We start from the raw sequence: 17,378 nt of genomic DNA, 5'->3' as shown, positions 1-17,378 counted from the left end.
GTTCTTTACAAATCATACCAAAGGGCTGCTCAGAGGCTCCTTTCTGTTCACACATCACAGGGTACTTTTCTCATTGCCCCTCCCATCCCCTGTTCCTCTCCTCTGCAGCATGCCAGCAATTAAGGGAAAATAAATTTAGAAGCACCAGCATTTCACCAAAAAATGTATTAAAAGGCTTCAGATCCTTTCATTTTCTTGTACACTCCCTGAAAATAATCTTCTGATAAAGATGGGACGATAACCTACACATTATGAACTGTCTAAAGCTGAAAGCCAACCCTCTACAAACGTGTGCTGCAAAGCCCAGCGATTAGAAAATGTACAGCTTCTCTTATCTTATTCCTATAAATGAAAAACCCAATAATACAGGCTGGAAAACGATGGTGCTCTTTCAGCTATAAACGACTTGCAAATAATTTATTATCTGCTTTAGTTTGAGAAATTTTATTACTCTTAATAGTTCGTAAATAGAAGATTGCAAACACTAGGAATGAACAAAGCTGGGGGTAGAAATTGCAAAGTGAATTGAAAGTATAAAAAAAATCTTAAGCCCTGAATTTTACTAAAACCATATATTTTACTAAATAATCTCTTTTCTTCTGCCTTTGCGCGCTATATAATATATATAAAAACAAAAACATACCATCTGACACTTAAATTATTTAATCTAATTAACTAGCTTCTGTTCAGTTACCTATAAGAAGAAAAAGGAACATGAAATTGTCTTCATTGAACACAACTGATAAGCAAACAAATGGGCAATAATGCAAATTAAAACAATTAGAGAGATGAAAGAAAAAAGCATTATTGAGAATAAAACTATGATATTTGGGGAAATAGTTAAGGATTTATATATAGATTTCCTAATTCTGAATCTCTATAACTGGGCATAGTCATATATTTATTCTAGGATATGAGAATGAGGTGTTCATTATTTCTGTGCTAAACTAAATGAAATGGAATAGACATGGACATACATATGTTAAATCTCAGTGTTCATATCCATTTAGATCTACAGTGTTCACAAGACAGCTATGAATTAAAAACAACACCAAACCAAAAGACAACCCTCAGAATGGGAGAAAATATTTGCAAATGAAGCAACTGACAAAGGATTAATCTCCAAGATTTATAAGCAGCTCATGCAGCTCAATAACAAAAAACAAACAACCCAATCCAAAAATGGGCAGAAGATCTAAATAGACATTTCTCCAAAGAAGATATACAGATGGCCAGCAAACACATGAAAGAATGCTCAACATCATTAACCATTAGAGAAATGCAAATCAAAACTACAATGAGATACCATCTCACACCGGTCAGAATGGCCATCATCAAAACATCTAGAAACAATAAATGCTGGAGAGGGTGTGGAGAAAAGGGAACACTCTTGCACTGTTGGTGGGAATGTAAACTGATACAGCCACTGGGGAGAACAGTATGGAGGTTCCTTAAAAAACTACAAATAGAACTACCATACGACCCAGCAATCCCACTACTGGGCATATATCCTGAGAAAACCATAATTCAAAAAGAGTCATGTACCAAAATGTTCATTGCAGCTCTATTTACAATAGCCAGGACATGGAAGCAACCTAAGTGTCCATCATCAGATGAATGGATAAAGAAGATGTGGCACATATATGCAATGGAATATTACTCAGCCATAAAAAGAAACGAAATGGAGTTATTTGTAGTGAGGTGGATGGAGTAAGAGTCTGTCATACAGAGTGAAGTAAGTCAGAAAGAGAAAAACAAATACAGTATGCTAACACATATATATGGACTCTAAGGGAAAATAAAGGTCATGAGGAACCTAGTGGCAAGACGGGAATAAAGACACAGACCTACTAGAGAATGGACTTGAGGATATGGGGAGGGGGAGGGGTAAGATGTGACAGGGTGAGAGAGTGGCATAGACATATATACACTACCAAAGGTAAAATAGATAGCTAGTGGGAAGCAGCCGCATAGCACAGGGAGATCAGCTTGGTGCTTTGTGACCACCTAGAGGGGTGGGATAGGGAGGGTGGGAGGGAGGGAGATGCAAGAGGGAAGAGATATGGGAACATATGTATATGTATAACTGATTCACTTTGTTATAAAGCAGAAACTAACACACCATTGTAAAGCAATTATACTCCAATAAAGATGTTAAAAAAAAAAAAAAGCAACACAGATGGCCTCCATAAGTTCTAAAAACTAAGTCTTCTTATTTGTAAATGGCAATTGTAATAATACCAAATTAAAGAGTTTCTGAAATAATTAAATGAAATATTTTATATAAGTTTTAGCACTGGACCTGAGAGAATAAGTGCTCAGAAATTGAAAACTTTCATTAAATGAGTTGATTTCTTCTTAGGATTTGAAAATACAATTTGAAAACATGTTTTAGATAAGATTAATCATAGATATTGAGATGATTTATCAAAACTATATTAAATAACTGACTCAATCACACAACTGCAATTGTAGAAATTGATTCTGATGTTATCATAATCACATTACAAATAAAAATTCTAAACAATGATAAACATGGATTACATGTATGAAATCCCATACATGTAAGCAATAACTTAAGAATACCTATGCAAAATTTATAAATAAAATATGTAATTGAATTTGAATCTCAAAGGTAATTGAGGTATATCATCTGATTTAATAAGAATGTAATTATGATATATGATTTTATTTATAAATCCAAGCTATCAATGTTAAATCTTTGATATACTTTTCATAAAAGTACATAGTATCACCCTGCATTTCATAAAACTATTTACCTTTACAGCTTTTATTTTGTACCTGATGTTTATCTGTTTACTAGCTCAACCGTTTGCTTTGCTACTCAACACAATGATTAAAAACACAGCATACATGGAAAACTATTAAATACTATGAAATGCATTATTACCACTACTTTCTACATGAATTAATATATTCAAAGCATGGCTGAAAAGGGAATCGGCCAAGTTAAGTAAATTGTCTCATGAGGCTGAACCTAGAACTAGAATTTTTTCTGCTTAAGAAATAAAATCTTACATTTTCATCCCATCTATAGATGTTGTACTCTATTAAATTTTAAGATTACATCCGTTAACTATTTTCTAACTAAACTTTTATTCTAATTTCATTTTCCTTTACAATGAAACAAATGCATTTTTGTTAGCTTTCCACAGGATCTGTTTGAGGGCAGGGGTGGGAGGAGGAGGAGTGTTGGCAGAGAACCTAAGAAAGGATGAGAACAGGGCCTCATCTCTCATACTAAGTATGAATGTGTGACATCCGAACATCCTTCTGGAACAAGACCATTGATACCAAGCCAGATGCAGTTTACCTTAGAACAGTGAGAGTCATCTGGTGGCTCTTAGGAAAGCTAGATTCCTGGACCCAACCATTGATATTAAGATTTAGTAGCTATGAAGTGAAGTCCAGGATTTTGTTATTTTCTAAATCTTCAGGTGATAATTATGATCATCTAGTTTGGTATCTGTATGCCAGAGAACTTCAGTTTTCCTGCATAGGATAAACTAGGCAATCCACTCATAGGCCATATATAGATGCTAAATTGTATGATCAATTCTCTGGACTGTTTTTCTTTGGAATACCTAAAGCACCTATACTCTCTATTATTCATTTGGCATCTCTCATGTTCTGTCTGAAAAGCACAAGTCCATGTACTGGCTTTGAAAAGGAGGAAGGACAAGTCTTCTTTAAGTATCAGTAATGGTAAAAATAATAACTTTAATTATGTGCCGGTCACTGAAGTAGAGAATTCCCTTATATTATTTTATCCTTAGAGCAATCCTGTTCACATGTATCCATTTCAAAGCATTTCAGCAGAAATTATGTATAATTTATGTAATATGTTTAAAATAACACTTGGTGTATAGCAAAATGAATTACAATTTTTGTTATCTGTAGATATAGATATAGAAACAGAACCTGGGAGGTTAAATAACTGGCCCAGGTTACAAAGCCAGAATTTAAACCTAGGTCTCTCTAGTTCCAGAGGCTGAACCCCTTCCATAAAAAGGAAGGAGAATGATGGGAAGCAAAGGAGAGAGTGAAACACTGTCAAAATTCTCTAGATATAAAACCCAGCAAAATGTTTCACATCCTTGGGAAAAAAAAACTACAGTTCTACAGTTGTCCTAATTCTAGTCAGGTTTCTCAGCTAAAAATAACCAAAATTAACTCATTAAATGAAGCATAAAATACATTTATTGGAAGAGTATTAGGTAGCTGACAGATTCAAAGGTGACCCTGTTGAATGAGGCTTGTCCAGGAACCGAAACTGGCAATGCTTGGGCAAAATTCTGTCACTAAAATAGTCAACTTGGAACAATGCAGCTGGCTCTCCAGCCCCAGGAACTTTTCACTGACAAGGCTTGGCTGGTACGTGGCCAGTGGAAACTCACTGTGGCTCCCTTCACCTCTTCACTGTACTGCAGCTGCCTCAAGGGATCTCCAATGGACCCTGTGCCTTTGCATCCTCCTGCCTCTGAATATCCCTTCTTCCATGATGTGGCTAAACTCAAACTGCCAAAAGGTGGGGAGAAAGAATAACTACGTTTCTTTTATCACTGCGTATAATAGAACTTAGGGTTGTTGAAAAAATAGCAAAGTAGCACATTAAACACATCATCCGTAGATACCATTCTCATAAGAATCAACAAATTCTAAAGGAATGTAGGTTTTAAGACAGGATAGACAACAGGGAATCAATTCAGGCAGATTCCTGTCACTCTGGAGGTTTCTGTATTTAGCAGAATGCCCATATAGATTATCATCCAATCAGAATAACTCTAAGAGTTAAAGGCGGTACCATGCCAGGACAACAATCTAAACTGGGATTATCCCAGGCAAACCCGAATGTACCATCATCTAATTATTTAAATTGATATACATTCATATATTAGCCTATATTCTTCTTTACTGCTTAAGAAGAACTAATGACCTTTCTTTCCCTCTCTTCCTTCCTTCCTTTTTCCTTTCTTCCTCCCTCTCTCTCTCTCTCTCTCTCTCCTCTATTTATTTTTAATTCCTAGGATTATGGCCATACAGAGGAACTTTGACCACTAAATTGCTTCAGATTTCTCAAAATCTTACCAGTATTATTTTCAGATCTCTGATATTATATTCAGTGGCTGAGGTAGGGGGAAGAGGAGTTCTTAATTGCTTTTCAAATAAATAATTGTTTTGCTCTCTGGACATGGCCAGAACTATTAGTAGAATTCTATGTACTTCCTGAGAAACAAACATGCAGACAGGCTGAAACTGGAAAAACAATATGCTCTCTGATTTTCTAGACTACAGTGGGGGTGTAGCAAGAGAGTAGTTAGAGAGAAAGAGGAAGAGAAGGGAGGCGGGGAGGCGGGGGGCAGAGAGAGAGAGACAGAGAGAGAGAGAGAGCATACCTGTGCATCATTTTGCTGTGTGTGTACATGTCTATTTTGCCTGTGTCCAAGAATAGATATTGCACTTATTTTATGTAGGGTACTGAGAGAAAAGAGAGAAGAATTTCTCACATGACCTATAGTTTCTGTAGTTGACATAATTGTATTGGCACTTTATTAATAAGTCAAAATAGTTGGCATGTTTAATGCCTAGAAGGTGAATAATAACTCAGACTACAGCATATCTGAACTGAATTATTGATATAGTATTTTAATTAGAGTAATTTAACATTATAAGTAAACAATATCTTCTGTCTCTAGTTTTTTTCTTACATCATCAAATTATGCTTACAGCTATGCTAGGCACTGTACAAAGAGGATCAATTTGTTTTGATTCATTATTATTGTTATTATTACTATTACTACTATTTACTTCACTAACCCTTTACTGTGGAATAATATGGTAACAGATTGTCTTAAATGTGGCTCTCCAGGACAGCAATATGTACCATAAAACATCTGAAATTTTATTAATATTATTCTACCTAAAAAACGTCTTGTGAGTTTTTGAGTAGTAGCATGTATCATAATATCAACTCCTCTAAGTCTGATCCATAAAAAATTGCATCTTTCATGTTGTATCAATAATTTCACAGCGATTAGTAACACAAGCAGAACAGTTTGTGTTATTTTATGCAATGTGTGCGTTTTCCCTAAGAAATCTAATCCCAATTTCTGTGGAGGAAATTCCATAAAATTTTAATAAAACTGGGAAATTTGAGTCTCAGATATTTTTTAACTATTCTGCAGTATCACATGTGGCAATTATGAAAATAAGGTTTAGATTTCACAATTTCACATATTTTTTATTTTGTGTTATAGCTATTCTTGTTTTAACAAATGGTCATCACCATCCACTTTTATTTTGCTTAATAATGTAGTCCATGAAAATGTCAATCAAATTTAATTATAAATTAACTATGACAATTAATTATAAAATAACTATGACATAAATTGGGCATCAAGAATCATAAATATAGTATGTTGAAGGTACTCAGAAGAAACCAAAAATATCCACTTCAAGAGTGAAAACTGACACTTTTACAGCCAAGAGTGATAATCTAGTAAGGCATGGTTTCACACCAACTCTATGCTACCTCCGTATTACTATACGTATCACATGTGACTGAGGTAGAGAATGGCCAAGAATAATTACTTGGGGAAGTACACAAATAAAGTATATAGCAAATACATCACATCTATTTTGCATTTCCATATTGACTTCTTGGTCAGTAAAATTTTAAAGTGACTTTTAGTTAGTAAAACTGTGGTAACCCTATGGTTGACAAATTTATTAATGCATGATTATTTACTATACCTGTGTATACGAGAGCAAGAGGAAATGTTATGCCGCCCCCTAGTGTAAATATTAATTTTGTAATACCAGAACTGCAGTGATCCAAGACATTGCAAGGGAATCACAGCTACTGAAATCATTCTTGAAGAGAATTAAAAGAAATTCTAAGCTCTCCTAAAGAGCCAGCTTCCTAGGAGTACAGAGTATAGCTCCACGAACTTTATGAGACAAAAGAATGTCTTATATCTTATGGTTTCCATAAGATTTTCATTTCTTTATCTACTGTAATATCTAGGGCCCAATCCCTCCTCTAAGGGAGGAGATTTTATGAATCTTGGGTGGAGATAAATATGTAAGGAGTGCCATGGGTAAACAGGAAAAAAAAAAGGAAACACTGATATTATTCAATACTAAAAGTGTCCAAATTATATAAATTTATACATATTGAATTGAATAGATGAGATTCTAGATATGAATGTTCCAGTATGAAATATTGCCAATAGCTACCCTCATTTATTGGGAGTTTATTAGGTTCAAACCTTGTGCAAATTACTTTACTTGCACATCTCATTTGATGTGCAAAACTGTTTTCTAGGTAGGTATTATTTATCACCTCTATTTAAGGATAATATAACTGATAGAAAGGTGAACTTGACCAAGGTCATAAACCTAGTGACCAGCTGTGGTAGACTTCTCTTGTCTGATCAGTTACCTCTTTCTCTTACTAACATAACACTGATTTTATTGAGCTTAGCAATGTGCCTGGCTTAATTAATCATGTTCCCATTCTTCCCTGCACTTAGGAGTGGTCCTATGACACAACTCCAGCAGAAGAGATATAAGCAACACTGTTGAGTGGGACTTCTTAAAAAAAAAAAGAACATTCAACTTTTTGTCCTTCCTCTTTACGCATTTTTTCTAGCTTAGAATGTAGATGTGGTGGCTGGAGCACTAACCACCTTACAACTGTAGGAAAAATACAAATAAAATCAGAGTCTTTAGTCTTGACATTATCGAGCCACTTAATGTCAAAAAATATCTAGTTGCATATTTCTGTTATGCTAAAAATTTGATATAAAATACTATATAGGTACAGAGTTGATATTTGGGATCCTGGTTACGAAAAGTTTTACTCACTATTGATATAGAGGTCTATTTAGGATTTGGGCTCAGGTCCATCTGGTTATAAAGTGTGCTTTCAACCACTGTGTAAGTATGACAGTAAATATTTTGACAAAGGCATGCTAAACTGGATGCAAGAACACAATCTTGGAGTGAAAGTAGTCATTCTCTTCCCTACTATGAAGGAACTTTGTCTCATTTCAGCAAAGAGAGGTGATTTGCTAAATATCAGGTTTTGAAGGAAGTACCACAAAGATTACTGTATTTCCGCTGACACTTCCTTGGAGGCCACTAGACCATGTCACTTGAGACCTTTCATTAAACAAGGAGAGAATCCATATTTTATCCCATCTTTCTGTCCTTGACCACTTGTAAGTAAAATCATTTAGTTCAAACCGCTCATCATTAAATCCCTTCCTTCTTTGTAACTGGTCTCACTTCCTCCTCAGTTACTTATTGTCCAAAACGTCCCTACTTTCCATAATCCAAAGTGTTTGGCAATTTCCTAAATTCTCTCCAAACAAAATTTGCTTGCTCCACATCAAATTCTTTAGGTGTTTCCTATCTGAAGGACACAAACAAGGCAATTTGGATGGGTTAACCTGTGTATCACTGTTAATACACTGACCTTCCCCACCTGCCCCCCGCCCCCAGGGGCTGAATATGGGAGGAAATCTGTGTACTAGAACTAACCATGCCCCTCTGGCATGATAATTCAGCAAGGGTCAGGAGAAAGCTCTCAGGCTCACAATAGGGCTGTGCATAATTCAGTCCCATAGGAGGCGTCTAAGATGACCCCGAGAACTCTGAGCGCTCCCCAATAGAGTGAGCCTGCACTCTAGAGCCCATGAGACACAACTACTGAGCCCGTGTGCCACAACTACTGAGCCTGCACTCTAGAGACTCCTCCTCTCTCGTGGTTCACCACTCCACTGCTACCACTGCCTGCACTGGGATTATCGGAACCAGTTTTATCCTACCCTGTATCCCCAGTAATGTCAGTTGCCACAGGAAGTCCAGAATTCCCAAATTTTTCTTCATTTTCTGGACTTCAATCTCCATGAGATTATGTTACAACCTCTTTTATACAAAATTCTCTTTATTCCTACATGTCCTAAAACACTTGGACTGTGTCTTGAATTCAGAAGTGTCTCTTATCAATGAAATCTCTATAGCTTTAGACTTTTCGTTGAAGTTTTACTTCAGCATTTTGCGCCAACTGAAGTTTGTCTCTCTTGAAAAGCCTTTCCCCTGTATCTCTCTCAAGAGATGGGGGACTGTTTTATCTCCCCAGAGTCCTCATAAGAATGTGCCAGTGCAGGGCACATGTCCTCCACGCTCCACCTTGGTAATCTTCAACCATTCTCCTTCCCTCCCTCATCCCTAATACTCCCCGGCTTTGGGTCTCATTTCCTTGAAATTCTATGATGGGCTTGCCTCCCTTTTCTTTGCAACCATCCGTGTCATATCTGAGAAAGAAAAAAGCAGCCCCTGGGAACTGTCAGTTATGAACTTGTCTAGATCAAAAAGTAAGGTATGGGGCTTCCCTGGTGGCGCAGTGGGTAAGAATCCACCTGCCAATGCAGGAGACACGGGTTTGAGCCCTGGTCTGGGAAGATCTCACATGTCACGGAGCAACGAAGCCTCTACACCACAACTACTGAAGTCCACACGCCTAGAGCCCACGAGCCACAACTACTGAGCCCGTGTGCCACAACTACTAAGCCTGCACTCTAGAGCCCATGAGACACAACTACTGAGCCCGTGTGCCACAACTACTGAGCCTGCACTCTAGAGCCCGTGAGCCACAACTACTGAAGCCTGCGAGCCTAGAGTCCGTGCTCTGCGACAAGAGAAGCCACCGCAATGAGAAGCCCACACACCGCGACGGAGAGTAGTCCCCGCTCACCGCAACTAGAGAAAGCCCGTGTGCAGCAATGCAGACCCAATGTAGTCAAAAATAAAATAAATAAATAAATAGAAAAAAAAGTAAGGTATGGCTCTGTTATCAAAGATAAACAGTTTCACAGTCCCCTAACATCAGACAAGGTCATTGATGAGCATGAACGAAGCAGGAAAAAACAAGACCACTTCACAATCATGTTTGGGGACAGACAAAAACAAACCTACTGTTTTTGTTATGAAACATCCCCATCTGCCAGCCAACATGAGCAAAATCTGCTTCTCTACCAACTACAGCTTTGCCCCCACTCCGTTCCTCTTGCCTCCTAGAGAAAAAGCACTAAAATAACCAATTGTAGAATGGCCCTTCTTTCTCACAGGATAATCCAGAATAAAACAATGTTTCAATAAACTCCACAAAATCACCTTACACAATCCCAAAACCTATAAAACTCTCCCTTATTTCCTCTTCATGAGATGCATCAAGGTTCCCCATGGTGTGCAGTTTATCTTGTTCCAACAAGTACCAATAGGTCCAACTTGGTTCAACTAGAGCTCTGTTCCTGGTGGTTTCTGGCTGGTGGTCACTGACACCATTCTGTGTATTTTTCATGAAAACATTTTTGTTTTGTAAAATTTAAGTCCTTCATTTTACATAGCCACCCATTAAAGCCAACTTTCTTAAATTTGGGTTACCAAATTGTACACTTTTGATATTAAGTTTAAAAATATTTTCTCTCATTTAAAGATAGCCTGATTTTCTTCAAGTACAATAAATGTATGTATGATTAGCTATTGGCGCTGAACAGATAAGAATAACTATATTTTACAGTTTTATAAAAGTTTTTTGGGGAGGAACCAGGGAGATTGATTGAGAGATACATAGTAATCCAGGCAAATATTTAAAATAAAGTTATTATACATTCCTTTATAAAACAACAAAAACATTCCACATTAAGGTCTATCAATTTTAACCCTAAATAGTTTAACAACGTCAATTTCACCTATTTCCAGTTAAATCCATTTGGAATTAGATATGATTTATATTTCAAATACTGAGTTGTCTTATTGTAAAAGAGATGTAATAACTGATCCTCAGTGTACTGTTTGGGGTCTAGATCAACAGAACCAACAGGAGAGATGGAGAGAGAATTGGGGAGGTGGGGGGGGGTGGAATACATGGAGAGGAAGGGGAGAGAGGGAGGAAAAGAGAGCTTTAAGGAATTGGGGATCGACTCTGATTGTGGGTTTGTGGGGCTTCTGTAGGACAGGTCGGTAGGCTAGAAACTCAGGGCAGGGTTTGATGCTGCAGTCATGAGGCAGAATTTCTTCTTCACCAAGGAATCTCAGTTTTTGCTCTTACAGTCTTTCAACTGATAGCATGAGATCCATCCACTTTATTAGACGGTAATCTCCTTTACTTGATGTCAACTGATTACAGACATTAACTATATCTACAAAATACCTTCAGAGCACCTAGATTAGTGTTCGTTTAAATAACTGGCTACTATTCTGGTTGACACATAAAACCAGTCATCACACTCAGCATAGCTCATTTTTCTAAAGCTATGTAAGTAAAAAGCGTTTTCTTATAATTTGAATATGGCACTGTCATCATAAATATTTAAAACATTAAATGTACTTACATTTAGAAATGTACATAACTTTCTTCTAATGGTGCCAAACCATTATGAAAGAGTCCAGAGTACTACATCAGGTAATGGACTTTGTTATTTTGACAACTAGGATTGAGTTTTAATTATTTACTACCCCACTTTATCTTATACTGTGCTAGGAAGTGTACTGTAATACATTTATAAAATTAATGAAAACTTGCTAGTTGAAAACAACATCATAATATTGTATATATGTTAATAATTTTCTCAGAGGCAAAGGATAATTTGATGAGATAAAACAGATCAAATGGTTTCAGGCTAAGATTTTTAGAGAATAGAATTAATAAAATTATTAATATTGTAGTTTGCAATATAAAAAAGTGAAAAATAAATATAAAAATTTCTTTATGAATTTTGGCTGCAGTATACCATAGATTAAAACTATTTTTTTCTCTCTGGAAGGATTACTCAAACTCCTAATTACAACAATTGCCTGCAATAGTAATATCTCAGTTATACAGGATCGCTGAGAAAATTATTTCAACACTGTATTATGATTAATTTATTAAAAAGTATGATTTCCCCTATGTATAATACTTTCAAAAAACTATTTTCTAAGTATGTTACATGAACTAAACATGTTTACCGAAAGTATAAAGACTAAAATTACATTCAAAATTAATTTTTAAAAAGACCAAAAACAACAAGAAATTACTAAAAACACCTGTGGTCTGAGCAAAAGTCTGCAATTTTAAAATGCAAAAATGCATCATCCTCAAATCCACGTTTCTGTATTATAATTATTATGATAGGTCATAATATCCTAGATATATGATCTGGAAAATACGGTTAAGCAGTTCAACCAATACATAATAAACAGTATAGAAACATACAAACATGCAGAAAACTTTTTGGAAGACTACTGTCTATCTAAAAGTTGGTACCATGAAGGGTAGAATGACGAAAATGTTTCTGTCTCCCCGTACATAAAATTTGGTTCTCGGACTAAACAAGAAGTGGAAAATTCAAGTGCCTTCATTGGTCAGGAAGGTATTATAAATAAGTGAAAACTTATATAACACTAAAAAATAGTATAGACAGTAGCAAACTGTGAAGTGTATTCCCCTTTGAATGGCATTTAAGCCCAAATACTTTAAAACACAGTGCACACTAAACAAACTACTTCTGCAGCTTGAATTTGGTCCTGAATACAAATACAACTATATGAAATCTTTGGATTAGTGGTCTCCAACGCTCGTGTTGATCTGTATTTTCAGCAAAAACGTAATAGCAGTCATCAATAAACTAGAAAATATTGGTGCATAATTGAAAAGGAAAGACAAGATAGTATGTCACTATTTGACTTTCAACTATCAAAAATAACTTAAATAATATTTGATAAACTAAAAAAGATATGTTAGAATCACGGATGTTACTTGACAACATTTGCCTTAAAATACTGCTTACATTTTTGAGTAGGTCATAATATCAGTATTTCAATCTTATTTTCCTTACTCCAATAATGTGTTCTGAAAGCACACATGTTGTAAAGTTTTGCTAGAATAAAAAACAAGCATAGCAAAGAATATATGTCACCTTAAGTTCAGGAAAGTGAGACACAAGATGGTCTTTAATACTGAATGTATAACAATGTAAAAGAAACTTGGAAAAATATATAACTGATTACATGACCAAATTTATAAAGTGGGGAAATTTAGCCATATATTTTATATATATATATGGCTAACCCACCCTCACCCCTAACCTTTCTTGAGGATATTAATCTAACAATGATAACATTTCAGCAGCACTAATTCAACAACTTGTTTCTTTAGTCTTATGCACAACCTTAAGTGTGCCACATAAATGGGTTTTAGTGAGTGCAGAAACCTTTTAAATTATATACTGTAGGAGATAAAGAAATATGTAAGGGAATGACATGAAAAATACTGTTATATTAGATAATGATAATTAGAACAAAAGTCCATATAATATATTTCAAAGACCTACCTAATTTTAGTGAGTTCCTGGATACACAAAGGAAAAAACCCAGAATTTTTTCATACTTTCAAAATGAATACATATGAAAATATCTTGAGTGACAAGAAACCTGCAAACTTGTCAAAATATGTGAATATTTTTTCAACATATTCAAAATGAACAGAGCATCCATGAATACATCTTAACATAACATTTAGTGCATAATACTTAGTACAAAGCCTGCAGTGCCTAGAATAGTGCTTTGCAATTAAAGCATCTCAATAAATCTGAATGAACTAAATAACAAATATGTTGATAACTGATTAATAAATCAATACATCTTTTCTTGCCAAACCTGGTACTTAATATTTTGGAAACGAAGGACAGCCTTCAGGAACAGGGCTTAGGCAAGACAAAAATTATTGATGTTCACATATTGGAGGATAAGAAATAAAATAAATTTGAATTCAAATTATTCTGTGAGTCTGGCACTATTTCTCCACACCTAAAGGCAAGTGGAAAAGTAGAGTGCCTTCAAACAATAGATGACACCAATACCATCTCTTTATCAGTATCTATATTATCATACCAATTTCTATGGATTCCCTAATTTAGTATATAAATTATAAAGGAAATATGTCTAGAGTCAGGAAATCTGCATTATAATATTGACTCACTGCCTGACCTCAAATCAGCACTCCTTCTTTTTGAATTTCATAGTCTTTAAACAGACATAATACTCTTGTGAAATATAAAAATGCTGACCAACTAACAGAAGTAATAAACAAATTAGTAATGATTTCCAAAGTTCCACAAACTCCAAATTCCATATTAAAAGTGGTTAAATATATATTTAAATTCTGCATTAAAGTATATATAAAATATTTTAATATTTTGTATTAAAACTTTAAAAATATATAATTAGGGCAAAAAAACTTTTGTGGATCAACTGCAAAACATAAATATAACAAGATGTCTCTATCTAATAAACAGATGCATACACAATGGTGGTTTGGGATAATCTAAGGAAAAACAATAAGAATACATGGATTGTAAACTTTATTCATTGTCATTAAACGACGTAACTTATTCAGACATATTCTGGAGCACTAATAAAATATTAGCTTATTTCTTATTCCATGGAATTAAAGCTATATCACACATATGATGCTATTTATAACAGAAATCATCGCAAGTAGAGTGAACTTTCTCTTTGATGGTAAGACCTTGCAAAATGGAGATTTGCGTATTTTCAGTTAAAATTGTGAAAAGGAATATATTTAAAAGCCCAGGAATAGGATCAAGATTAACAGTAGGCTTAATCTTTAAGTATCCTTAAAATTTTATTGTGTGAGTGACATAATATGATCTATGGAAAGGTCTGTACATTTTGATAATATCCTCAGTATGAGTAGCAGGACTACATTCTGGATTTAGGACTAAAGCGATTAACCAAGGTCAGTAAACAATGAGTTTTATTCTGTAAGTAAATTTATTCTATAGGTAACTTCTAATTCTTGAAAGAACACTGTATTAACAGTTACAGCCTATCTTAAATCAGTTCAATAATTTTAAAGACTAGAAAATGTTTTAAAAATATGAATTTTAAAAATGTTCAGAATATCCATTAGTTATCCAGTGGTTGAAAACTAATTGGAATTTCTTTGGAAAAATCCCTCAATGGATTTTATGTTTTAAGTTGTGCTCTCCTGAAATAAGAAAAAAAAAAAAAAACCACTCACTAAAATTCTTTTAACTTAATACACATTTCAAAATGCAAAAATGTGATGATGTCTTCAAAGGCAAAGTTCACAATATGTCAAAATCAAATAGACAAGAAAGTAAAAAAGATCTCATAATTACTACTCTATAAAACTGGGATTAAAAACATGACAACCATAAATCCTTACTTGAAAATATTCAAATTGTGGAATATATATATTTTTAAGATAATATTTGTGTTTCTTATTAAGGTTGCTATTTTTGAGAAGTTTTAGGTTCAGTTTTCTGTTTTTAGCTTATAGTAAGTTTTAGCTTATAATAAATCTTCATAGCATCCTACTTGCTGTAAAAAATACATTTTTAGATAAGTATAGAAAATTATTTAATTAAAAAATTCATTTATGAATATATTTAGAAGCTCTTCTGTTATAGACAGGCATAAATCTCATTCTCTTCAATAACAAAATCATCAAAAGACATAGAAAACCCACACATGACATATATTACTTTTTAAAGTAATAGTCTCAAATATAGTGGAACCATACATGAAAAATCTACATCATTTCAGTCGGTGTAAATCTCTTGCACAGGAAACACTAACATGGATAGTTTGTAAACACAATCTTGAAGGATTAGCTATGAAGTCCCTATAAGTCCTTTTACCATAAATAAAATATGATAGGAACTATTTCTAAGACTTTTTATCCCAGTTTGTTGCTTCTGACATTTGCATATACTTAGATTTATTCATCTCATTTAGGTAGCTGCTCTTTAACACTTATTTTAATTTGAAGATTAAACTGGCAGATCTACAGTTTAACTTACCTTTTGTCAATATGAGTGATAAAGAACAAATCAACTTCCATCAGACAACAAACATCAGCTTAAGCAAGTTCAATCATTTATGGAAGCCCAAGGTTGACTTAAGAATCAAGATTACCAGAATTTTAACAAGTTGAGGTTTGGCAAATAAACATATTTTTTTCTATTTTGTGGCTTTATTACCTACACCATTATTATAACTATGGAGATGAGATCTTGTTCAGTCAATAAGTTTGCCTTTTCTCATAAGTGAAACTTGATTTAAAAAACAAACCAGTGCACACTTTTTTTAAAACGAAGCGCTTCCCCTCCCCCAAATTACCTTCACATATAGTTGACTTCTCTAAGTCTAGCCAGAACATTTTCCATAATTACCTTAGCCTGTGCCTATTGCTCTGTATAGTACTCCACTAAGGAAGACCACAGAAGAGTATTTTCTTTGATCAACAACAACAGTAAACAATCTTATCCAGGACAATAATAAAAGCGATAAATTAACCCTACTTCTTTGAGTCTTAAATGAGCTGAGAGGAGGATGTCCAAGAGATTCAAGGGAAAAAAGAAAATAATCCAATGAATCACATCAATGTCAGAATTCACTTAAAACTTCAGAAGAGAACTTTTCATTCTTGGAAGACAGATGCACAGCACATTTAGAAAAAAATTTATGTAGAATCATATTTTAAGATATAGAAAGAAAATAGATTAAGAATACTGTATTTACTTTTGGACTAATTGAGTCTGTCCTTAAACTTCTACTCTACCTATTCAGAGCTCGTAATCACTTTGTTAAAAAGGGGGGACGGGGTGCTGCTTGCTAATAGACCCAGACTTTAGTGATGCATACATCTGCATATTACCACCTTACTCGGCTCTACTCTGTTTGCAGTACTTAGCCTAATGAGCCTTCTCTCTACTTCCCTTTTTCGTTATTGGGTGTATAGTGCTCAGGAGATACCAAGACTTGGGAGTCAGTTCTGCAGGGAGGTTTTGTAGCTAAGAGGGGGTATGAAAGAAAAAGTAAGGGCCATCACCCTGTACTATCTCAATGCTCAGCACATCTCTCACCAATCAGGAGTCCTTTTCCTACTAGAATGCTGAAAGAGAAGCTCGGTGGTCCAGTGAGAACCTCCCAGGACCGCACGGGCTCTGTTTGTCTAGCACGTTTTTCCCTGTGGCTCTGACTGTGTCAGAGTGCCCACCCGTCACACTTATCTCCAACCTCTTTTGAGTGAATAGCTTAAAGCTGACGGCATGGGGTTCTGGAGGCACTCAGTTAAGCTTTGTTACTGACAACTTCTCACTAGAGAAGTTTGCTGCCAGCCCTTCCGGAGACAGCCGGAACACAAACTCCTTCTGAGACCATCACTCAGTCCCGCCACTTGCCCCGCACCACCAGTCACATGGTCCCCCGCCTCCACGAGAGACACCCACACATCCTCATTACCTTCAGCTTCCTAA

General features: G+C 35.0%; 1 protein-coding gene across 1 annotated transcript in view; it reads right to left on the bottom strand.

Annotated features, from left to right (window-relative positions):
• The window catches only part of ZNF804A (zinc finger protein 804A), a 302,946-nt gene that overhangs the window by 284,899 nt on the left and 669 nt on the right, over window positions 1-17,378 (bottom strand). The window lies entirely within an intron of this gene.

This window comes from Balaenoptera physalus (assembly GCF_965194825.1).
Source record: "Balaenoptera physalus genome assembly, chromosome: 6".
NCBI lineage: Eukaryota > Metazoa > Chordata > Mammalia > Artiodactyla > Balaenopteridae > Balaenoptera > Balaenoptera physalus.
This window is presented reverse-complemented; position numbering and strand designations above follow the sequence as displayed.